A 25,688-nucleotide genomic window follows, 5' to 3' on the forward strand; every position below is an offset into this window, starting at 1 on the left:
GACAGCTTCCGTTATTGGAGTTCATCTATAGCCACCATCTTAGAAGTTATTGATCTTATAAGAAATGAAAGCCTATTTGCTGTAAAGCCTTTTATGTTTTTTTTTCAACAATCCTGACTATTACTTCATGAACTAGAAAACAGATCACTCAAAATATTTTTTAAAAACTTAACTGTTTTGAAACTATTCATTGTTATAATTCCTGCTGAACAGAGGGGCTGATTTTCCCAGGGGATTAAGTATTGTTAATTAAACAGGCAGTACTAAACGTCCATCTTACATGATCCTGCAACCTTTCCTAGTACTTGAATAAAGAAACAAATGCAGGGGTAGAGTTGCCAAACATATGAACAATGTTGTTCATACTGAGCTGTTATAGGCAGTGATTCACATGATACCACACACCACAAACTGGCCAATCCTTTTTAGACTAGTTTTCGTGTAAACCCAGCCTGTGAAATTAGCTTGTGGGTTCATTCTATCATCTAAAGCTGTGATGGACTAAATCATGGGTACTGTATTTATAGTAAACATATTATAGTATATCAATCCAGAAATAATATCATTATGATTTGTAGTTAAAGCTGAATTGTTGAGGGATATTCATAAGGATTCAAATTTTGATTTCTTGGAATAAACTAGTTATGTTAGGAAGCAAGCAACCCTATGAATGTTTTTGCAGCTTGTATGCCATGTTTTATCTTCACATTCCATACATCACATCACATTACTTTTACAATGATAATGACATATTTGAGTAACGAGCACATGATAAGCTCTATCATCCTGTTCTATATTTTCTGTTTCTCCTGTGTAGTGAAATCAATCACAGAAGCAAATTCCGTAAAATGTGAAATTAAACTTAGAAATATTGCAACCAGTTTTTTAGGATTATGCACAGAAGCAAATGGGAAGCTCTTGTCACTCAACCGAGCACAAAACTGCTCTTTAGGGAAACAGAGCCAGCTGGAGGATTTTATAGTGGGATGTGAATTTTAGGAACATAAGGATAAAAGGGCAGCTGGATGATTCTTAAAACAAACTGACACTCATGTTATACAGCAGCAGGGCTAGATCTGATTCTTTCTAATCAATTATGAAATGTCAAGCAAGGCAAGGTTGAAGTGAAATTTTCATCTCAGTCCTTTTCCAAATACTTAACCGAAAGCTGTCCCAAACTTTTAGGTGATGGGGGATAAGGTGTTCCTTCTCTCATGTAACTAAAGGTACCTGTGTCAACCTGTTGTATATTCCAAAGAATTACAATCTCAAATAATTGTCCACAATGTTAGTTAATTAGTTTATTGGCTCTGGTGGCAGAAGATAATGGTAGCTATTAGCCTGATACACACAGGGAAGGCTGATTTGAAATATGATATAATGCCACTCACACAGAGGACAGTAGAAATGATTACAAACGATGTAAGAGTTTTTAAATTCAAGGATGTATAAAACAAGCCAAATATTAAGTTTTTAATTTCATTTGCCAATTATTAATTTATTTGGATTTGCTTTAATATATAAAAACAAAAAATTGAAAGCACACACATACTGTACACAAAAAGAAAACAACACAAACATATTCTATTACATAAAAAGTTTCTCAGGACAATTTTTAAATGTATTCTTAAATTCTGACCACATGAAATAATATTGACATCACTGAGCTAAGAATTTCTGTATGCCAAAACTGAAGCCCAGCCACAATGTAACTGATATAAGTAGGCTAATAATATCTTTGTATTAATAAGTTTACAAAATGGATCAGATGATTTATGTTTTTAAGAGATATTCTTTTAAGAATATAAGAGCCTCTAACATAGACCATTGTAGAATAGCAAATATCCTAATCTTACCTGGCCTAGTGCTTTCAGAAATTTAATTTAATTATAGGCCACCCAACTCCAGTATAACTCTGGTGACATACAATATATGAGATTAAAGCAATTAAAACAACCCACAAAATACAAGAATAACATCTGTAGAAAACAATAACCATCTCACAAATCAGATAATCGACAATGGGTTTGCAACCCATATTAGTGCAAAGGGTGGGAAAAGAGACAGCTCTTAAGAGCTTGTCTAAATAAGATTGGGGTAGGCATGGTTTGAATCTTGGGGGCAGGAATCACTCTAGAATATTGGTACTATAGCAGAAAAGACCTGCTTCATGGGTCCCATTAAGGTGGCATTAATTTAATTTATGACAATTTGTTGGATCATATAAGGTGGGTAGTAACCATGGAAGATGGTTCACATCACACCAAGCAGAAGGAAGTCCCCCTCTTGCCCCTTCCCCTATTCTCTATCCTCTGCTTGAGATCCAATCATTCCCAATACTATGAATTGTCAGATTGAACCCTGAGATGCAGCAACCTAGTGTACAACTTTTAAATATTTTTTCTAGCATTTTTCCAAATGTGTTAGATGTTTTCACATCTAAAATGTGTGGTTTGGTGCAAGGATTTTTAAGTGATATGAATGCACGAATACTTTAGCAGAGACCATATTGTACATGTGCAAGAGCTGCTTTAGAAATAAATATATGATTGGGTATATGGAAGACGGAAATGGCAAGACATCAGTTGGGGAATTCTTAGTTTGGACTTAGTGGTTTAAACAGAGCTTTCCAGCTCTGAATTTCTGTGTAGTTAGCCTTTTCAGAATGTCTGCATAGAAATTGCCATCAAATTAAGAAGGTTTGGTTTTACAAGTCTGTTTCCTGATGCTGATAGCACAATAAACCATCATGCCCACGAAATTCAGAGGCAAAATTCATCCCCTGCTCCCTTTTCCTTCTGTCTCTTAAAAAAAAAATTGAATGGACGAGATTAATGCCCATTGTAAAATCTTCATATTGAAACCAGGGAAATGTTATTAATGCTTAGAAGGAAAGGGGGATTTAGAGAGAAAATTCTGCAGCTGACCCTGGAAACAAAGAAAAAAAACGTAAGTGATATACTACCCTTTGAAAACAGAAATTATCTCCCTGTAATCTTTTTGCATTTGGTTGGGAGAAAAGAAAAATAAGAGGTTGTGTAGTATATCTTGAGTGTTAGTGAAACACTTTTGCATTATCGCCTTCACCCTATATTCCCAGATAAAAGGCTGAGGCCAAAAATAGGACCAGCAGAGTGAAAGAAATATCTTAAAACTTTCTAAGCTAAACACAGCATTGCTAGTACTGAAAATAAAGTGAGATGGGTCACACACTGTGTTAAAGGCTGACTGAGTTAAAAATAGGATTCATTTGATGCAATACAATTAAAGTTTGAGGAAGGACTGACAAAAAGAACCCTTTGTCTCCACTTAATGCAATACAAGAGGTGCCTGTTCAGCTTACAGTAGCTATAGGTATAGGAAGTGAATCAAAATGGCTTCAAATAATAACTTTCATTTCTAAGTTCAGGATTTTGCAAGTAGAACTATCACCTTTTTGCTGGCCTTTCTTGGCTGATTGTGCATCAGCAAATAAAGTCTGCTGAGATTAGATTTTTCGTGTTGCAAATCTTAAAACAGGATTGGTAGAAAACAAGGAAAGCAATGAAGATGATAAACCTGATCCTAGATCACTCTTTTCTTATTGTGGTTGATCACCAAATTTGAGCAAACTATCTGTAAGGATGAAAAAAGAAAGCTTTGGCCCCTTTCCTTCCAACCTTCTTGTATAAGACAATGGTTTCCTTAGTTTCTTCATTAGTTGCGGAAAATTAATCATTTGTTCCTTACAACCTACTGGTTGGCTGGGGGATGTTTGAAGTTGTGCACAGGTTGCCTATAAAAGATTGTACTTTTGTGACACATGGGATGCCATGTTTCCTCTTGCTTAAAGAAGGCTGTAGCAAAACTTTCATTTTAAAAAAAGTCAATTCATTGAAGCAACAGACTTTGGAAACTATAAACCAGCTTCAGTGTACCACTTATGGCCAACGTGACTGAGAAAGTTGCAACTTGAGAGAGCTCTGGTTGAATTTGTTTAAGTTGCCTTGAAGGATGACCTACATTGGAATTGCATGGATAGTTCAGTTATTTCTGTGGCTATCAATTTAGCATAAGTCATGGTATCCCTCTTAGCCAAAGAAGTGGGATTGCATCTTCTATCTTGAGTTTACTGGATTGCAATGGTTCCAGTTCTTTTTTCCAGAAGTAGCACAATCAGTTTCCAATATTATATAATATGCATAAAGTACTAAAAGATAAGGATAATTTACAGCTTCAGAGTGAAATGCCATAAATATACTTATAACATTCATTTCTATTGCTCTGTTCCCTTACACTAAGAAAGCACTTAAATATTGCCAGGGTTGAATAACAGGCAAGATTAAGGTGAACAAAGTGAGACTGAATGCAGCATTACATGAATACATTAACCAGAAAGCCTGGTTTAAAGATTAGAGATTCAATTTTGTATTCCTTGTAAAAAAAATTGGGCTTGCAGTTTCCAGATGCTCCTTGATTTTATATATACTGTACCTTGGAACTTCAGCTGCAATCTGCAAAGAATGTATTTGCAAAGTATCAGTCACAATTTCTAAGTCAGTCGGACCGGCAAATATTTTTCATATTTTAATTGTATCATAATTACTGCAAAGGACTGTCACTGAAAAGTGCCCAGACTAACACTTAGTGAAGACTGTACATTACCAAATAATGTGATTATATTATTTTGCAGTTAAAGGTCTGCATTGTTTAGCAATGCAGAACCAGGATCAATACATAGTTTTGATTTTAACTTCACATAGATTAGGATGGCACTTTGTGTGAGTGTATTCTCATTTATACTTCACTATTGCACAAGCACAGCAATAGCTTCTTTCTGCTGTGATTCCCATAATGCTCCTTTTATCTTATCCCCATCCCATGAGTGAGACAGGTTTCATTTGCCTTTAGCTGGACCAGTCTGATAGTAGTATTTATTCTGATGCCATCTAAGATGGTGATGGTGAACCTATGGCATAGGTGACACAGGTCACTTAAAGTTATCGGGGGGGGGGTATGGTCGGTGTATATGTGAAATGCCAGCAGTCAAATTAGGTCTTTTCTGAATTTTTGACATGACAAATCCAAAAGATTCACCATCCCTGATCTAAGAACAGCCTCAAAGAGTATTAAATTTGTTAGACATTGTCACTTGTTGGATTGGAAAGGAAGTCAGGCAGTGGTGGGTTGCTACCAGTTTGCCCTGGATTGGGCGAACAGGTAGCAGCGGTGGCGGGAGGCTCCGCCCATCCACCCGCATGCTTCTGCGCATGCGCATGAGCGAATCAGTAGCAAACTAAATTGAAAGCCACTACTGAAGTCAGGTGACTACATTGTCTTCTTCGGAAGCATTAGGGATAGCAGGCAGGAGGGTTCATGGGGGGAGTTTGGAAGGGACCAAATGATAAAATTTGCATTGTCAGGTTGAGATGAAAACTCCTCCCATTTTGTACTTGTGTTGTGAAGTCAGATTCGAGTACAGAAAAGCTCACAACCCACATTTCAGCATCCCACTTGAGAGGGCATCTTTGTCAGCCTTCGGGATGACAAAATTCATTCTGTTATATTTTCAAGAGCCCTTCAACACAGCAGTGGGAAAAGGTCCTGAGAGTTTACCTGTCTCATCATGCTCCATCCAAATTTCAAGATCCAAGCCCCTTTTTCCAGAGTGTTGAAAAAAATTTTTTTTTTCTGTGTTGCTTTCAAATGATGGACTTTTCTTTCTCTGAAATTAAGATTGTCTTCATTCTGTTTGCTGTTTGGGAGCAAAGTTAAGGTCCATCTTTATAATCTGTCCTTTTGAAATGGTTAGTCCATTTTTAAATATTGCTGCCATCTTTTAAATATTGTTTTGATTTTTAATATACTATTTATAATACTCTGCCTTTGGACATTTGTGAGAATACATCATATAATCCCTATTAAATAGTCAAGATAAAAGTGCAAAGAACTTATTCACCCCTTATTCTACAGCAAGAAAACAGTTTATGGAGCCATTTGGTTTGAAATAGAAGGCAAGCCTTGCATTTCTCTCTGCAAGAAATTCAAGGATATATCGGATTCCCCAGATATCTGAAAAAGAACTGGAATCTGTTAGTGTGCTAAAGCTATACATCCCAGCTTCTACTCAGTCTGAATACAAGTGCAAAAAATGTTTTTATCACAAAAATGCCATAAATCTCCCGTGATTCCTTCTGTGAAGCATGATCTCTAAGTAAGTCCTGGCACTTCTGAAACTTTTCACTGATCAGAATGTGCATGTAGCATAACATTATACTCCTCAGTTCCTGAACAAAGCGTTTATATGGAGAGTTTGTATCAGGGGTGAAATCCAGCAGGTTCTGACAGGTTCTGGAAAACCGGTAGTGGAAATTTTGAGTAGTTCAGAGAACTGGCAAATACCACGTCTGGCTGGCCCCAGAGTGGGGTGGGATTGGAGATTTTGCAATATCCTTCCCCTGCCATGCCCACCACACCACACCACGCCTACCAAGCCACGCCCACAGAACTGGTAGTAAAAAAATTTGGATTTCACCCCTGGTATGTATTTGGGGGTGGTAATGGTTATTTATCTTATGTTTGAAGCAAACTGCTACAACTTACTCATTTTACATTGGTAGGAGCAAATATGCTTCAGTAAGACTTCCCATTTAGAGGTATTAAGTAACCCACCCACCCCATTTTTCATTTTCTAACATTTCATTTTTTAACTGGGTTGTTTTAAATTGATGGCCAAAATTATTTAATGTCTTTTAAACTGCTTTTAAATTTTATATGTTATGTTTTACCGTGGCTGTTCACCGCCCTGAGTCCTGTTGGAGAAGGGCGGTATACAAATAAAATAAAATAAAATAAATAAAATAAATAACAGGATGGGGCATTCCATTCTGTAAGATACAAAACCTCTTCCCGAAAAATTATCAAAGGCTAGCTCATGGCCCTATGGAAAACTGATTGAATATAAATAGATTATAAGGCGGCTTGGTAATGATAGCATAGTGTCAGCTTAATTTATATCCTTATAGTGTTAAGTGTGAGAATTCAAGCCCTTGAGCAGCAGCTAAGAGATGGCATTAAGGCTGATAAATGTAGTGCAAGTTCCTTGCATCCAATTATCTCCCTCTTCTTATGACCGACACCCCCTTTCTTATTGCTGTTCTCATCCCCTCTTCTCTTTCTCCCTTTGTTTTGGTTCATAACTCCCTATGTACCTGTTTGAATGTCTGTGTGTGCTGAAGGGACAGTGACACAGCCAAGCTTGCGATTTAGCCTCTTCTTTAAGTGAAATGAATTCTTGATCTCAGAAGCATGAACTCATGCTTCTTTTGTGACAAAAGAAGAATACCCGCTGAGCTTCATTTTGTAATGGGAAACATCAAGCAATGCAGTTTAGAAAAAGATGTTCTCTCTCAGTCTTGCCGTTGCCTGAAGCACATTTGGTGAGAATGCTGAACTAGTTGGGGACCTCCCATTCAGGCGGGCCAGGCTGGCTCCCACTCAGTTATTACATTTTCTGTCCACCTGTTTTTGCTCAGAAAAGCAACTAGCATGTAAAAACAGATGTCGCTGTATTTAATAACAATCAGGTGTTGTTGTTTTAACTTGCCTGCATATTTTAATTTTGTTACCTGCATTTCTTGATTAACTGTCTATTTTGGACAGAAATGCTGGAAGCTAATCCAATGAATACATACATTATGGGAAAGACTTTAATGCTGAAAATTATTTTCATTCTTTTTTTCTGTGCCTTCAAAGCATCATGTGATCTTCTCGTGAAACATTCTAATTGTCCGACAAAGAAACTTATTCTGCATTCCAATAAAGTGCACAATATCCATCCATTTGCATTTATTTCATTCAGATTGAAAACCAGGAGCTAATTACAACGTCAAGGAAGCGTTTTCAAGCTAAATGGATTTTGTGGCAGTAATGCACAATTCACAGCTCTCCAGCTGACATGCTTCATTTTGCCTGAAAGGGCTTCCTTTTTTGGATGAGGTGAGCAAGGTGATGCACCAAATCAACTCTCTTTTTCTCTCTGCTTCCTGGAAGGTACTCCATTTCAGCATTAGCCTGCTTTCATTGTTGAAATATCTAAGAGTTCCAGAGGACCCATGAAAGTAAGGATGGTGGTTAGATCTTCACTTCAGAGTGTTCTTGGCAAAGGGAAAGGGCAAGGAACCATTTTGTTACTTTCTGATAAGAATTCAAATTTGGGGAGGACTTTGTAAATGAGCATAATGAAGGAAGGAAGCAAGGAGACCAGCCCTAAAGTGGAGAAGATTGGAGAATGGCCCTCTTGGGGGAGGGGGTTCCTATGGCAACTCGCTGCAGCCATCTTACCACAGCCAATTTGCTGCAGGACAACTCACTGTGGGACAATCCACATGGGATAATTCAACATGATAAATGTTATCTGCCACTGTTTCTTGTACATTATTCCCATTTTTGTCAAAGAAACAGTGACAGATAATATTTATCATGAGTTATCCCACGTGGAATTGTCCTGCAATGAGTTGTCCCGTGGTGAGTGGCTGCAGCAAGATGGCCATGGTGAGATGGCCACAGTGGGTTGTCCATGGCAAGTTGTTCCATTCTGCATTTAGGGAATAAGAAGTTGGGTTTGGGAGGCTGATTCTACAACAGAGAAGCGCTCCATGGCATAGGGCCTAGCTATCTTTGAGACCGCCTACTGCCACCGACGACCTCCCATCGACCCGTGCGCTCCCACAGAGAGGGCCTCCTCGGGGTGCCATCAGCCAAACAATGCAGGCTGGTGACCCCCAGGGGGAGGGCCTTCTCTGTGGGGGCACCTACCCTCTGGAATCAGTTGCCCCCAGAGATAAGGAGAATCCATGACCTCAGTGCCTTCCGCCGAGCCCTTAAAACCTTCTTTTTCCAACAAGCCGGGCTGGCCTAATTCTTTTTAAGTGTTTTTAATTGTTTTGTTTATCGTTTTAATTAATGGGGCCAAATCTATATATATTTTTAACTGTATTTTAATATTTGTATTTGATGTTTTTATTTGGCTGTTCACCGCCCTGAGTCCTCAGGGAGAAGGGCGGTATACAAATTCAAAATAAAATAAAATAAAAATAAAATAAATTCACTTTTAGAATAAGGGCACAGACTTGGCTCTTGAGTAGAATGCCAAGTAGAATGATGTAATTTTAAAAAGGTGGAGCCATGAAAACAACAATATTTAAATTACACTAAATTGAATTGAGTCCAGTTAGCATGAAATCCAGCTAACACATTTAGTAATTTGGTGGTCAGTTTTGAAAGAGCTCTGGGACGCCATCAAAGAATTTGGCAGTTGTAAGAAATATATCCCTACCTGAAAAGAAGACGTAAGAAATGACGTTAATAAGATCTGGCAATCCAGGCATCTGTATCAGCTCAAATTTCAGAATTAATTCAAATTGTTTAATCAAATCAAATTTATTTTTCAAATCAGATTTTGCAAGAATGCAGATTCTTAATTTTCCTCCCTCCCTCCCTCCCTCCCTCCTTTTTTTGTCTCTCTGTAAAGTGAATGTTTTGCACTGATAACATTCACTCTCATTGTGAGTAGGCAGCCCCTTGAGGAAACCATTTTCTAATGAGATCCATTATATTTACTGAACATTTCAAATGTGCCCATAAACCAAAAAGAGGTAAGATTCCAAGACAGGGGAAGTGGTGAGTGAGCAAGAGCAGAACCATAAAGTTATGGATGTAGAGAAGAGTGAAATACTCACAAATTGTAGTCTCTGACATGCCGTATCATTTTTCTCCCTGTGCTGTTTAATTGGTTTTAGCTGAGATAGAAAGGGACAACATAATTTTTTTAAAAATTCCCAACAGTGACTTTATCATTGTTTAGTGATTGAAAAATAAATAAATAAATTGAATGAATGAATCTGTTATTTGTCTCCTTGTTGTTATTCTTACATAATTCTCTCTTCCCTCTTCTGTTTTTTACCACCCAAATCATATTCTTTTCTTAACTTCTTGGTTGCCTAGTATTCAGCAGAAGGCTCAGACCAGCTATTAATTCTTTCAGCATCTCTTTGTGGCATCAAGCAAGATGCTCATCTCATTATCATTTCCTAATGTTCAGATTGATAGTTGCCTCTGTCAAGCTGGGAAGTTATAATAGATGAGAAATTACCAGCTAAAATTATGAATAAGATGTCATTATCACTTTTTAACAAGGTATTGATTTACTCTGGTGGTTTGGCCTCTATTCTATCTCCTTATTATCACCTCCAAGGGACCTTATTTGGGAAAACATCCTATTGGCCATTTCTGGTTATGGACAATGGTTGAGGACAGAGCACTGTGTTAATTTGACCTTTAACTCATATACTGACGTCTATGTCCTTAAATATACTTTGCTTTTTTAAAGATCAAATTCTCTGAATCAGCAGTAGGCTTTTCTTAGCTCCTCTTTTGAGGAGCTAAGAATTTGTGAGGTCTCTTTTGAAGACCTCACAAATCTTTACATACAAACACATCCCACATACGTTAAGGACAGAAAAAATATTTAAAGTGCCTACACTGAATTTCTGACAGAATTGGCTTTTAATATATGTCATAAGGTAAAGGTTCCCTTCACACATATGTGCTAGTCATTTCTGACTCTAGGAGGCAGTGCTCATCTCCGTTTCAAAGCCGAAGAGCCAGCGCTGTCCGAAGACATCTCTGTGGTCATGTGGCCGGCATAACTAAATGCCGAAGGCACACAGAACACTGTTATCTTCCCACCAAAGGTGGTCCCTATTTTTCTACTAGCATTTTTTTAAACGTGCTTTCAAACTGCTAGATTGGCAGAAGCTGGGACAAGTAACTGGAACTCACTCTGTTACGTGGCACTAGGCATTTGAACCACTGAACTGCTGACCTTTAGATTGACAAGCTCAGCGTCTTAGTCACTGAGCCACCACGTCCCTGTTAATATATGTCATAGTAGAGATGAAATAACCTAAAACCAACAGCCAATATCTTTAAAAGGCAAGGGGAGGGGTATCATTATTTGTAAGTTGGTTCTCTTACCCCCACAGTGCTTATATGCAATTTATAAAAGAGAGAACGAGTCAGATGGATCATTTGTAGCTGATAATTAGTATTAGGTTTTGCAGCATGTGAGTATTCACCCATAACATCTCTATTCAAAAAGAAAATTAAATTATTTTCTACTTTTTGCTTCTTGGCAAGTTTTTATGATAGTCATGCCATCTAGTTCATAGAATCATGGCACATCTGCTCTAAAAATGGGTTTCCACTTATTCTTTGAAAAGTCTGCACTTCTGTTTATATACAATAAATAATCCCCTATTCTGTAAAAGTTAACAAACAACGGATTTGGAAGATTGTAAACTCCCCAGTTGAAAGTATGGAATTGATTGACTGGTTGATTTATATGCCACCTTTATTATTTTTATAAATAATTCAACTTGGCAAACATACCTAATTCTCTTTCCTCCTCCTATTTTCCCCATAACAACAACCTTTTGAGGTGAATTGGACTGAGAAAGAATGACTGGCCAAAAGTCACTCAGCCAATTTTCATGTTTTCATGCCTGAAGTGGGACTAGAATTCACAGTCTCCTGGTTTCTAGACTAGTGCTTAACTGCTGCCCCATTTATCCTTCTTACCTGAATCTATCTTTGGATAATGACCTGGATAATTATAGAGGATGTACTGGGACAAGAACAGGCTTAGTTTATATATCATGGAACTACTCTAATATTTCTTATATATAATACAGTTCAATCTCCATCATAATGAGCCCAGTCTAGCAAAGCTCTAGATAAACATATACGTTCTGCTGAAACAGTGGAAAAAATAATTGTAGCTGACTTACTTTCAGCTTTAAGGCTGGATTTTTCTGAAGTAACAGCATTCTTAGTTTTGAAAACAATAGTTGAACAGCTCTGGAAAAAATAATTCCTGAAGGAAAACCAGAAAGTTTAGTTTTACCACTAAACATAACTTTTGCAATTCAAAACACTAGAATAATACTCTGCTTTATATATGACTGTTAAATCCTTTTTAAAGAATGATCAGTGCTTCAAGCCATAAAACCAAACTAACAAAATCAAAATATAGCCTATATTACTTAAAAACATACTTAAAAGCCTATAGATCTTGCAGTGTTGTCACATAACTTTTGATGAATCTTCAGAAACTAGTACTTACATAGTTGGTTGCAGCTATTAAAAATGCATCTCTATTAATTTTGCACCTGGATATTTTTTGAAGTATTTATTTACATAAGAACCATTTATGTGTTTTAAAGACAATAAGGAAACACTAGTAGATTAAAAAGATAGAGACTAGGAAGATTCAGGTTCAAATCCCATTTTGCCGTGGAATTTAATGCCTGGCTCAAGGTCACCATCCCTCAACCTTGCCTAATTCACAGGGACGACATGGGAATGAAATGTGCTGGGTTGAGCTCTTGGAAGAAAGATATTAATATAATAACTCAACAAAAACAAGAGCATAATCATAAGCAAGGACTCAAACTGAAGCAGGAGTTAGAGGACATGATAAGATCTGTCACCAGGATATCCGGAGCTTCACTACCACTATTATATTGTTAAGATTTCCAAATGAGTCATCTGGTCACATGTAATGATTTAGCCACAAACCCAAAAAACCAAGGGTGAGAGTTGCTAGCTAGAAAATTAATTCAGTTACTAAAATGTATAAAAATATGTATTTTATGCATAATTATGGTGTAGAGAAAGTAAAGAGATCAGTGTTTTTGCCCTCTCCCATTATACTAGAAGGCAGAGCCATTCCGTGAAACCAAGCAAAGATCAGGATGTACAAAAATATGCACTTCTTTGTATAGCCCAAACTATAGAATTGACCATCAGATTATGGAATTGTTGTTGCATTTAAAAGGAAGCCAGCCAAACACATGGAAGAGCTAAATTCAAGAGAGATGAAACAGATTTAAATATAGCTCTATACAATAAATTGAATTTAGGTCTGAGATTTAACAGAAATATTCTTGGCTGCCTTATTTAAATACAATAATGTAGTGGTTGATTCTATTGGATCTCTAGGTGGTATTCAATACTAGTGATCACAGTTTCCTTCTGAGTGAAATAAACTTTGCAGATAACATCTTATAATGTTTCCAGTTCTTCCCCCAAGTTCAATTTCCAAGTGGGATGAATGTTAAGAGATCCAATCTCCTGGCCATTGGCTTATGGGACTCATAATGATTTGATTTATTTAACATGTACGTGGAACTTTGGGGAGGCAGCAACTAATAAACAGATCTGGACGAATCTATTTCTCCCCCCTCCCTCCCCCATCATGTCTTATGGGGGAAGCTGTTGATGTTCTGAAAATATGTCTGAAGATGGTAATGGACTGTACAAGAGGCAACAAATGAGACTGAATTAAGAGAAGATAGATGGGGTCAGGAAATAGATGGCAGTATAAGAATTTGTTTTGGAAAGAGTAGAACTTCCTTTGAAGAATGAAGCTTACATTTGAAGTTATTTCTGGACATAGTTTTATATCTGTATGCTCAGAAGGCAGTTTTTGTCCACAATGAACTAATCCTCTAAATTTGTTATTACAATATATTCTAACTGGGATTATGTTTGTAGATTTTTTTTTCTACAATAAAGGAGTAGAGAAGTATTCTGGTGGTCAATTCTAAAATCATATTAGAACTATCCTATTTGGGTTGCACTCCATTTATTTCTAAATATAGTATTGAAGTCTTGGTTTTTATGTTTAAAATCTTTGACAGCTCAACTCCATAATATTAAGGATGGGCAACTTCTTTTGACTCAATGCTCACAGTAGGGTTTGTGTGGCATACTGAAGATTCCACTCCCAAAAGAGGTGGGGACATTGTTATACTGTATTAATAATTTTTATTATTTCTTTTAAAAGTTTATTTTATTTTCATTTTAAATTATTATTTTTAGAGAGGGGTTACTAATAGTTTCTCCCCAAATAAGAAGAGTTTTTTCTTTAATGGATGAGAGCAAAATGATATGGAGATATTTTTTCTATTTTTATTTTTTGGTGTTGCAACCTTCTTATAAGGAGAAAAACTGTAGTTTCTCTTTAAAAAAAAAACAGAAAGAGAAGCAAATAAAAGAGGTAAGATTTAGAAATTGCTTATTTCCATAGAGCCTGCCTGCTCTTTAAGACCTAATGGAGAGTCTTCTTGATTTTTTTTTTAAAAAAAGGCCTTTTCAGTCATCCGAAAAGTTTTGTCTTTCTTAAGTTCAAACTGAAACACATCAAAAAAACGAATCATTTAACTGGGGCCGAGGCAACATTCACAACAGTGGAAGTACTATGCTCTTCCACTAAGCTCAAAACAAAAAGTACATCTAAATAATGAGTGGAATTGAAACAACCTTTTCCACATGGGAGCAGTTTTTCATGGAGCCCAGACCAATGCAGTCAATAAGGTGATTCGCTAGCCTTTATGCGTCTTTTACATGCATCTTTTTAGCTAGTTATTCTCAGAAAATGGCCTGCCTATTGCTTTACTGAAATTAGTCATTCACTGCAAATGGTCAATTGTGCTGCAGAAAAACAACAATCTGAATGAGTAGTTTTCCCTTTACTATGCTATCATTCTATTGTGAGAATTGGGCCAAGAACTCTGTACTGTACTCCAAAATATTTTAAATTATTTTAAATACCCTCTGCTTGAAAATATCCCTATGCTTCTTTAGATCATGAATTCCACCACTTGACTTTAAGAAGGCAAGAGCAGATATTTTTCGAAAGCAAATATGCTTCCTTTTCTGGATGATTTAAAAATTCCTCATCCGCCACAGAATAGAAAGGATTATTGTTTCACAGTTTTTTTACTTGGATAGCTGATTGGCACAGTGCAGCAGTACAATTTTGAAAATAAATCTTATTTTGGCTAAGCAAGGAGTTCAGCATTTGAGCAGTTATTTCAAAAATAACATCTGATTTAAAAAATGATTCTCTATATTCTATCTGGGATTCGTTAAGTTTGAAATAAATAATGTTTTCCCTTGAAGTAATTCTCCAGTTACAACCACTTGTTCACTGCAAGTTGAGTCATGGCAACTGGACTTCATTTTCTTTTTGGTTTGAAATGTTTTTCTGCTTACCCAAATAGCTTCTTCAGTCTAAGCAAGTTGGTTAGGGGAACCTTATATATGTCCTCCAGGATGGTTTTGTTTCTCATCTAATTTGAATAAGCGTGTGAGAAATGAAGCCACCCTGAAGGACATATATCCTCCTAACAACTTGCCCAGGCTGAAGAAGCTACTTGGATAAACAATGAAACGTTTCAAACCAAAAAGAAAAAGAAGTCAAGTTGCCATGCCTCATCTTCCAGATAACTCTACCTGATGACTGGGAATCTTCATCAGCAGACCATTTGTTCTATAATTGAAGTTACAATGGCATTGAAAAAACCTATGACCTGTTCTTGAATTTCTAGCCATTGTACTACTTCATATGACCAGCATTGCCCTTCTGTGCTGGCTTCTCACAAGCAAAGTCAATGGGGAAACTGGCAAAGAAGATCACAATTTGCTCAGGTAAGTGTCTCCCTTGCACAGTGCCCTTCTTCCCTCTTCACTCACTTGCATCTACCAGTATCCTCCTTCCGTGGCCTCCCTTCCTCACACCCAGGCATGCCTGGGTGTGAGGAAGGGAGCCACGGAAGGAGGATACTGCAGCACCAGCACCCTTCTCTCCTTGGCCTCTCTGTGCTTACACACAGGCATGCATTCACCAGTGCCCTCTTTCCTCAGCCTCCCTGCGCTCTCTCACACACATAGCCCATGTGCTCTTTCCATGGTCTCCTGAATTTGTGTTGCATTTCAGCACCCCTCCCCAACTAGTGCATGACCTGCACTGGACTTCCTAGAACCTCTCCCATCTCCCTGTGGCACCCTGCACTCCCTTCACTTCCCTCTTAACAACCCATGTGTCTTGGGGTTAAGCTGATGGAATTGCCTGGATTGCTATCACTAAGCGATCCCAGTCCCAAGTGTGGCCATAACTCAAGGACTGCCTGTAACTTTATGCCTCTTAAATTGGTTTTCAGCATAAAACCTTGAACTCTTTTTTAATAAGCAAAAGACCACCTCCATTAATCACTTCAGATAAAAAGGTGTAAGTAAATCAACTTGTTGGCTTAAATGACTCTGAAGACTTCCCAAAGATGACCCTGCTTGTTTAACTACCACCAAATCACACCACTCTTTGTAGCCGCTGTTAAGATTTCCTATGTGAGACCTCCTATAGGAGTTATCACAACATGTGCATTCAACTGCCTGAGAAGAAAGTTTGTGTAGATCCATGATGGTGAACACATGTGCCACTGGTGGCATGTGGAACCATATCAGTGGGCATGCGAGCTCAGCTCTGGCGCACATGCGCACCAGCCAACCTATTTTTCGGGCTTTCTGGGCCCACTGGAAGTCAGGAAACAGGCTGTTTCCAACCTCCGGTGGGCCTCCGGGGGGGGCATTTTTCACTCTCCCCAGGCTCCAGAGCCTTTCTAGGAGCCTGGTGAGGGCGAAAATGGGCCTTTCGGTCCCACTGAAAGTCAGCAAATGGGCCTCTGGGGGGGTGGGGAAGACCATTTCCACCCTCCCCAGGCTCCTAGAAAATCTCTGGAGCCTGGGGAGAGTGAAAAATGGGCCTACTGGGCCCACCATGCCATTGTGTGCCAAAAATGTGGGGCGTGGGGGAGGGTCACACATGCATGCACAGGGGGTTGGGGCACATAGAATTATGGGCGTGGGCATGCATGCGTCGACCCCCCCTGCACTCCCCCCACTTTTGGTATGTGATGGCAAATAGGTTAGCCATCACTGGTTTAGACCCTTCCCACAATATTGGAAGGGGCATGCCAAGTGATCACACCAGCATGTTTCTAAACTATATAGAGAAATAGAGACTTCCATTAGGGCTACAATGTCCTTTTCATTTCTTCTCTCCTGCTAGGGGAGGGGGAGGGCAAGGATGAGTATGAGAGAAGGTCCTAGTCTGGAAATTTCTTACAGAGGTTCCCAAATTGGAATTTTCTGTGAAGATGACCCAACCCTAGTTCATTCATTTGGGACAGTTGGCAAGTGTGATATTGTGGGCTTACCATAAATACTTGGCTAACTGCTCTAGGCAATGGGAACAGGTACTTGATTCTTTCCCACGTCCCATGCCCTCCAGACATTTTAGAAGTACCACACTCCAAATTTATTGATTGAAGTTTATGAGAATGGTAGGTCTCAAAACCTCTGGCCGCCAGCAGACTGAGACAGATCTTTAAACTGATTCAGTAAAACTGTTAGTCCTGCCTAAATGTTATATTAAAGGGGCATTATTTATCCCACAGAATGAATAAGATGAGTCTTCTTTCCCTGAAGTTGCATTGTGACATGTAATCAAGCAGAGACATCAAGCACAGGCAAGGATGCTTGCACCCTTTCTGACTATACAGTTCCAAACATGACTAAGTCCTTGTTCAATTAATAGTTTCACTCTCATTCAAAAGTACAACAGCTGAACAGTTTATCAGGTTTGACACATAACATACTGTCAGCCTTCCTGGGTAGATCAGACAGGAAACACAGCCTAGATAAACTAATTCTCCTTTATTGTAAGAGTACATTAACAGAATCTTGAGAATCTGATACTGAAGTACAAATTTCCTGCCATCAGTTTTACAGCCTGAGAAATAGGGAGGTTCCTTTCTGAGTTTCTTTCTCTGTCTGTTATGCAGCTGCGAGCTATGCTCTCTGTTAGATTGGCGCAGGGAAAAGAAGACGCGACTCAGCAGAGGTCCGTTCAGCACTTTATTTATCTCATGTGGAATTGCCGGCTGAGCTGCCGAGCCCTCCTTATATACAGCTCCGGCAAGCTAGCCGGCCAATGACATCAATTTAAACTTCCCGCCGGTAGTTTAGCCAACAACCGTCGGATGCCCATATAAGGACACAACACTCTCGTTTACCTGACTGTTCCCTAGGAGCATCTTCCTCCACCTTACTTCCACCCCATCTCCCAAGGTCATTCCTATGTACCATTGCACATACTCAAGTATTTGCCTGAAGATGCAGAGGGCTTAAACAGGGTAAGCAATGAGATTGTTCATATGGCTCTACTTGCATTGTCCTGAACGGGCATACAGTTTTCCATATGAACTAGGTCCTGAATGAAGCAACTTTTTGAAGTGTGCTGGCTGTCAGTGTTCCAGAAAAACATTTTTCCAAAGTTCTCTTTACTAGAATAGGCAAACTGGCACATCTGGGAAAACCCAAATCTGAAAAGCCCAGGTTTTCCTTCAGTAAATCAAAGCTCCCAAAACCATCCCCTTTCCCCCCAGTCGATCACATGCTCCAATCAACATCCGTTCCATCTTGATCCAGCCTCCTGACCACTCCTTCTCCAGATGCTGGATCGCCCTGACCTTGATCGGCAGGAAGAATGCTATTATGTCTACTAACAACCCCCCTCCTTAATCCCCCCCTCCTACTTTCCCACACATGAGAAGGTGGCAGCATTGAAGCTTCCGGCCTAATGTGGCTTCCAAAACTGATACTGGCAGCAGTAGATACATTCAGAACAATGAAAGTACAGCTTCTTTTCAGACTTCATTGGTGAACACATAAGAGCAACACAAAAGAGGCAAGCCTCCATGCATGCTCTTATTCTGGCTGTATTTGAGGACTCTATTAAATTGTGTGAATCTCTAAGCGGGGCTCAAGCCATAAGTGTTTGCTTTGGGGGTAGTTTATGTTTAATGCAGTCTGCCACTGTAGAGGAGGGGTGGAGGAGAAAGCTTGGACTTCAAATGATATGTTGGGGACCAGACTAAAAGAAATGTTGACTCAATACCAGTTGTGACAAAACAATAGGCTGTTTAGTGTAATTTGCATAAATGTAATTAAACTTACATGAAATTGATTAAATTCAGTACACAGGAGTACTCTCCATGTATAACATTTCTGCTCTGTCATTTTAAAAATTATAATTTGCTGGCAAACTTTTGGATGATTTGAGGGGCTCACATGAAGCTCCAGTGGAGCCTTAGGCTGTGAGTTTCTGATTTAGCCAGGTCATTAAATCCTGTACAACAAACTAACTTAGCACAATATATGAAGTCTGCTGGTATTTCATGTTTCCTCCTGTTACGTTTGATAACCAGTCGTCAGGGATGTCACATCATGCATTTGTTTGATGTTTTAAAAGAAGAAAAAGAGAGAGTGTAAGTGCTGACATGTCTGTGTCTTTTTAAATTTAATCTTCATAAAGAAAAGATGACACCAGAACAAGCTTATATCACTATGTCATTCTTGGGCCAACTAGGTATTGGCCCAATACCTAGTGTTAGGTATTGTGTTAGTGTCATAGTCTGTGTTAATTCTTAGTTATCTGTACATACGCTCAGTTTTTTTTTCACAATCACCCATTTCCATTAAAATATATGACTTCTCTGTGTACATAAACAGGCTAAAATGCAAGGTCAACAGTCTTCCAGTCACAAAGAGCATCCATGAAAACAAGTGCAGTATAAGCATAGTTTTCTGCAATTCTGCATGGCAAAAAATCTGCATGGTGTCATGAAGCAACACTAAATCCATCCTGTTGAAGGCATTCAGTTCTCTTTTCCTGTCTTAATAGTTTCCATAGCAACAAGCAGGTATTAATGATGAAATGTAAGGACTATGGCTCTGGAGAAGTGTGTGACTAATGCGCTTCCATGCTTTCTATTCCAGCACCCAGAGAAATTATTTTTTTGTGGTTCAAGGCACACAGACAACTAGAGGCACTTCAGGTAATCCTTTGGGCTCTGAAGATCAAGCATCCCTTGGCTATACTTTGCATCTTAAGAATCAAAAGGCAGAATGACAGCTTTGTTCCATTTTTGAATGATACCATGTTGTTAGATATGTTAAATACTTTCTGACATACATTCAAACTCACTGAATACATTTTAATAAGCCCTTTCCTCAATAATCAAGTCTATTTTCACATAAGCAGAGGCTATGTAAATTGAAAACAGGATATCAATAACATTTCAGTGATATCTGCATACAATGTTTTGTTCTGAATCTTATGAATGATTCTGAGGAGAAGATAGAGTTATTATAGATTAATTAATGCAGAGTAAATGTGGTTGATCTTATCTACATCCTATGCAGAAATATCCTGAGAACATATGGCCGGTACAAAATGGGAGTGAGCCATTGAATCAATTCATATCTGAGTATTGGAAAAGCAACTATGCTTCTTTATATTTCAGGGACATTGATTATAATATTTATAATTAGGCTGAATGCTTTATCATAATAAATGCTTTACAGTATATTTATTTATTTATTTATTTATTTATTTATTTATTTATTTATTTATTTATTTATTTGGCTTGTATGCCGCCCTATCTCACAATGGACTCAGGGCGGCTCACAACAATAAAACACAAGCCACAATAAAAATAAAGACTAAAATCTAAAAAATTTAAAATTAACCCATTAAAACCCTTAAAACCCCATCATCAGACCAGGTCAAGGGACTTGAAAAGCCAAGTTTTTAATTCCCGGCAGAAGGTGCGAAGGTCAGGCGCTAGTCGGAGCTCCAAGGGGAGTTGATTCCAGAGTGTGGGCACCCCAACCGAGAAGGCTCTACCCCTGGGGGCCGCCAGCCACCACTGTCTAGCCGATGGCACCCTGAGTAGGCCCTCTCTATGGGCGTGAACCAGGCAATGGGATGTTGTTACTGGCTGTAGGTGGTCTGCCAAATATCCTGGTCCTAAGCCATACCTAGGCCAGGGGTCAGCAACCCGCAGCTCTGGAGCCACATGTGGCTCTTTCATCCCTCTGCTATGGCTCCCTATTGCTGGTCAGTTCCATAATTGATAGGGCTTTCGGTTAAGACGGGTAGAGGAAAAAGGATGCCACACTAGGAGGAGACTCTTTATGGTGGAGGAATGGACTTCCAGTCAGCAGAGGAAAAAGGACGCCGTGCTAGGAGGAGACTATGATGCGGGAGCCGGACTTCCGGTCGGCTCCAGAATTGAACGGGGGCTTCCGGTTAGGACCTTTGTGGCTCTTTGAGTGTTTAAGGTTGCCGACCCCTATTAGCTACAAATGTCATTATTTGGCCGACCCCTGACCTAGGCTCTTACTATCTTCCAATTTCTGCTTTGCATTCAGCCATTATGTTGCACTGCAGATAGCTTAGAAAACGTATTACTCAAGAATACAAATATATGAGAAAACATTTGAGAAAACATATTACTCAAATGTCTGTCATATGGTTGCGGAAGATTCTGCATAGATTGTCCCCCACCTATGATTCAAATGGAATAGCATTCTTGAAGGAATTATTACCATAAGGCAAATGTTAACTTTTGTGAGGCTCTATTAGCTACAAATGTCATAATTTGGCAGTGGCATTTTTTTCTTGGCCAGAAAATATTAAAGTGATAATCTCATGAACGTTCAGTATAATCTTCACATAGCAGATAGAACTAGGTGAAAGGAGGCATCAGTATCACCTATTTAAAATTGAACAGAGTCATTTAATAGAAGTCAAGCACACTAAAAAGAGAAAGCTAAAATCTTGAAGTTGTCATCGATAGTTAATACAGAGAGGATATTAAGACAAGTGTGCAGCTCCAATTGTGGAGTGAAATGAGACTTAATTTAATTACATGATGTCATAACTAGATATTTGCAAGTGCAAATAATTTAAATATATTCCTATGACTGTGGCATTGCATTCAAGGACAGGGAAGTGGTGTTTTAAGGCAGCGAATTCAACTTCATAATTAGCAAGAAATTACTGCTTTATGCCTGAAGGAGTGACCCAAGCTCTCATTGGAGGGGATTCCTGGCTCACCTTTCAAGTCTTCAAAATCCATTCTATCAACATAATTAGATACAAATGTCTCAAAGGCAAAATTCCTGGCACACCAAAATTTGGAGTTTGGAAACTATAGGAGGCTTGCCACCAGTGGTGAAATTCAAGCTTTTTTACTACTGGTTCTGTAGGCATGGCTTGGTGGGTGTGGCCTGGTGGGCGTGGCAGGGGAAGGATACTGCAAAATCTCCATTCCCACCCCACTCCAGAGGAAGGATATTGCAAAATCTCTATTCCCACCCCACTCTGGGGCCAGCCAGAAGTGGCATTTGCCGGTTCTTCGAACTACTCAAAATTTCCGCTACTAGCTCTCCAAACTACTAAAAATTTCCATTACTGGTTCTCCAGAACCTGTCAGAACCTGCTGGATTTCACCCCTGCTTGCCACTATAATCATAAAAACATACATATATGCCCCACCATTACAGTATTTCTTTTCAGGTTAATGTTGTGCAAAGTACAGGATAAGAGTTTGAATAGTATATGAAAAAAAATCAATAAATAAATTAAAAAAAAGAAATTTGCTAGGGAAGGCAGACATCATTTTGAAACTTTTTTAGATATCCCTTTCTCGAACTGTGGAGTGCCATTTGCAAATTTTGCAAATTTTGCAAACTTTTTTACTTTTAATTCTTTTTAAATTTATATAATTGCTTGTTTATTTTTATTTTAATCCTTTAGGTAATTTAGTTTAGTTTAGTTTAGGTAATTTAGTTTAGGTAATTTAGTAATGTAGTTTAGGTGATCTGCTGGCCTGAAGATCTCTATAGCTTTAAATATTTTCCCACTCTAACATGCTTTAACAAGTGGATTGGGTGAACTCAGCATCCTTCAATCAGGGTCCACATGAGACTGTGGAGCCTGATTTTTCTTCCTCAACTCCTGGTTCTCTATGTGCATGTTCGAGAACAAGTTAGTCTGAAACCTGTCAGTTTACTCACAAAAAGTTCCCTTCCAAAGCAAAATCTATATTCTCCAGAAAAGTTCTACAGGTCCAGACTAGCCACCAATTGCCATTCTCCACTCCAGGATGCAAAGATCACTTCCAGGATGCAAAGACATGTTAGTTTGCCATTTCTCCACCCAAAAGTCCCCAGTTATTAATTTTATTTTATGCTTTCTCTGCATCAACAAATTTTCAGTTACTGTATTTTTTGTAGTATAACATGCACCTTCCCCCCCCCCCTGCAAAAAAGAGGGTGAAAATCTGGGTGCGTCTTATACTCCAAATGTAGCCCCACCCAGCTTCTCAAACAGAGGTTTCAGAGGCTGAAAAAAGCATCAGAAATGAAGCTTCAGAAAAAAGCCTCCAAACAGAGCTCCAGAAAAAAAGCCTCCAAACAGAGCTTCAGAGACTTTTTTTCTGAAACTCTGTTTCGGAGGCTTACAGAGGCAGGAAAAAAAGTTTTTTTTCTGAAACAGAGTTTCAGAAGTTTCAGAGGCAGGAAAAAAACCCTGTGAAACAGAGGTTTCAGAGGCTGAAAAAAAAAGCAAGGCACAGAGCTCAAAACCAACAAACCTGTTGCTAAAATTCACCTCTGGGAACAGCTTGATTGGGGGTATTCTGGGAGGCTGATCCACACCCCCCCATCAGCTTTTTTCTTATTTTCCTCCCCCAAAACTAAGGTGCATCTTATACTCTGAAAAATATAGTACCTTTCTTTCTTATCTTCATACATTTCTCAATGACTGGCTGAGGGGCAAAAAATTTTTTTTATATATCCTCTGGTCCAGATACAATAATATTTTTTTAAATATAAAATATAACTATACTTATAATGGGGAACATACATTAAAGACATAACCCACCATAGAAGGAAACAACGTTACAACATCACAGCCCACAATACCTTGTGGAAAAGCTAGGTTTTTGTAGTTTTTTAAAATTCCAACAGCTGATCCTCCCATATCCTCCAATGACCCACCTAAGGCCTCCACAGCCCTCCTGTGGCCTCCACCGGTCCTAACACAGTCCCTACCAATCTGCCCATGTTCCCTAGCACCCATCTGTGACACACGCAAGCACACCCCTGCAGCAAGAGTGCACCTCTCCTTCATATTTTGTACATGGGACTCCTGCCTCTTCCTGTATGTCCTGGGATTGCAAAAGTAGTCAAGATTTTCAGGATTGCCATCAATAAGTGATGCAATCATGGGACATGCTTTATGACTAGCTTACTTAGTGACAACAATTTTGGGTCCAATTGCTGTCGTAACTCAAGAACTACCTGCAGTTTAATGGGGGAGAGTTGATGTTTCAAAGGAGCAATACTATATATTCATTTTCTTTCATTTTTGTAAGCAAAGATTTAGATTTAGATTTAGACTTAGGCCCAGATTTTATGGGTTACAAAGAGTCAATCAATTACTAGTGACAATTTTCATAAAGGACAAATGCTAATTGGCAGGAGGATATCTATGAATGCTAGATTCATAAACACATCCGTGCTTCGGTGTGGAAATATTGAATAGATTTTAAAATAGCCAAATCCACTTGCTTCATTCTGAGGTGACTTTCAATGGATTCTGAAGTGTTAGGAGACAGGAAAACTGGTTCTCTGGAAATACCCCAAGACTATGTGGATCTTTCATGGCATGTTTCAAAGCCTGATCATGCCACTGCCTCGCCCCCCCCCCGAAGCAGCTGTGTGAAATAACACAACACCCTGATTCTGAGAGTGAAGTAAAGCAGAGAACTTACCTCACTTCACCTGCCATATTGGGGGGGGGGGTCCGCTTTTGCAAAAGCTTCTTCCAGCTATTGCATGTGTCAGTCATTGCAGGCGAAGTGACATGAAGCACTTTGTTGAAGTAAATCAAACTATTGCTTTGCCTTAGCAAAGAGAATCACATCATGTTTGCAGCATGATGCTCTTTGTCAAGGTAAATCCAAGTTGCTTCCTGTGAGTCTACAATAGACTGAGTAGATCAGCATGCAGGTCATCTTGTTACCAGTTTCTTAACTATGAGGAAATATACTGCATTTTTAATTTAAGTTATAATACATTTATAAAGCTGCATTATACATATAAATTAGCATGTGAAATTCTGCATCCTCTTTTCATTCTCATTTGGCCACCTTGTTCCTCAGATTATCAAGTGAATTCTCAATGGGGTTGAGATCTGAATCAGGGATTTTATGATTTGAAAATTGGCCTCCTAATTGCTATACTAAATTAGCTGCGGTTGGGGAAACTATCAGAAAATGAGTCAGTCCACTAAGCACAGATTGGTATATTGAACTCTATGGCACTTTTCTGCCTCTTTGTGGTATAAGAACAATGGTGCCATGTTAGACCTTTAAGCAGTATATTATAGTGCCATTAAGGGTAAGTCGGATGTGAAGGGCAGTAAGGCTAGAAAACTGGTACCCTGCCCTCCCGTGTTACTGGCAATCTCCTTCCAGACTCCATCATCCTAATAGCTCCTACTCTAATTATAGTTATCTGCATGTTTTCCACATGTTTGTGCTGCCAGTATAAACATGACAACCTTTGAATTGTTGTATTACTTGATTCGCAATGCCCACATAGGCATTCTTCAATTCTCAACCTACCCTGTTTCCCCCAAAATAAGACATTCCCTGATAATAAGTCCAATCGGGCATTTGAGTGCATGGCAATAAGGCCAAGTGCTTATTTCAGGGTTCAAAAAAATATAAGACAGGGTCTTATTTTCAGGGAAACATGGTATTATCAAGAGACCCTTATTGCAGGTCTTCGTCAGAGCCAAATTCAGGTTGATTAACTGTAATTATTAATTATGAAAGGCTAATAAAGTTAGTAAGTAACTCTGCTTTGCCTGAGAGAGCTGTCTGGAA

This window comes from Pantherophis guttatus, chromosome 1, assembly GCF_059756535.1.
Source record: "Pantherophis guttatus breed Tessera chromosome 1, ASM5975653v1, whole genome shotgun sequence".
Taxonomy (NCBI): Eukaryota; Metazoa; Chordata; class Lepidosauria; order Squamata; family Colubridae; genus Pantherophis; species Pantherophis guttatus.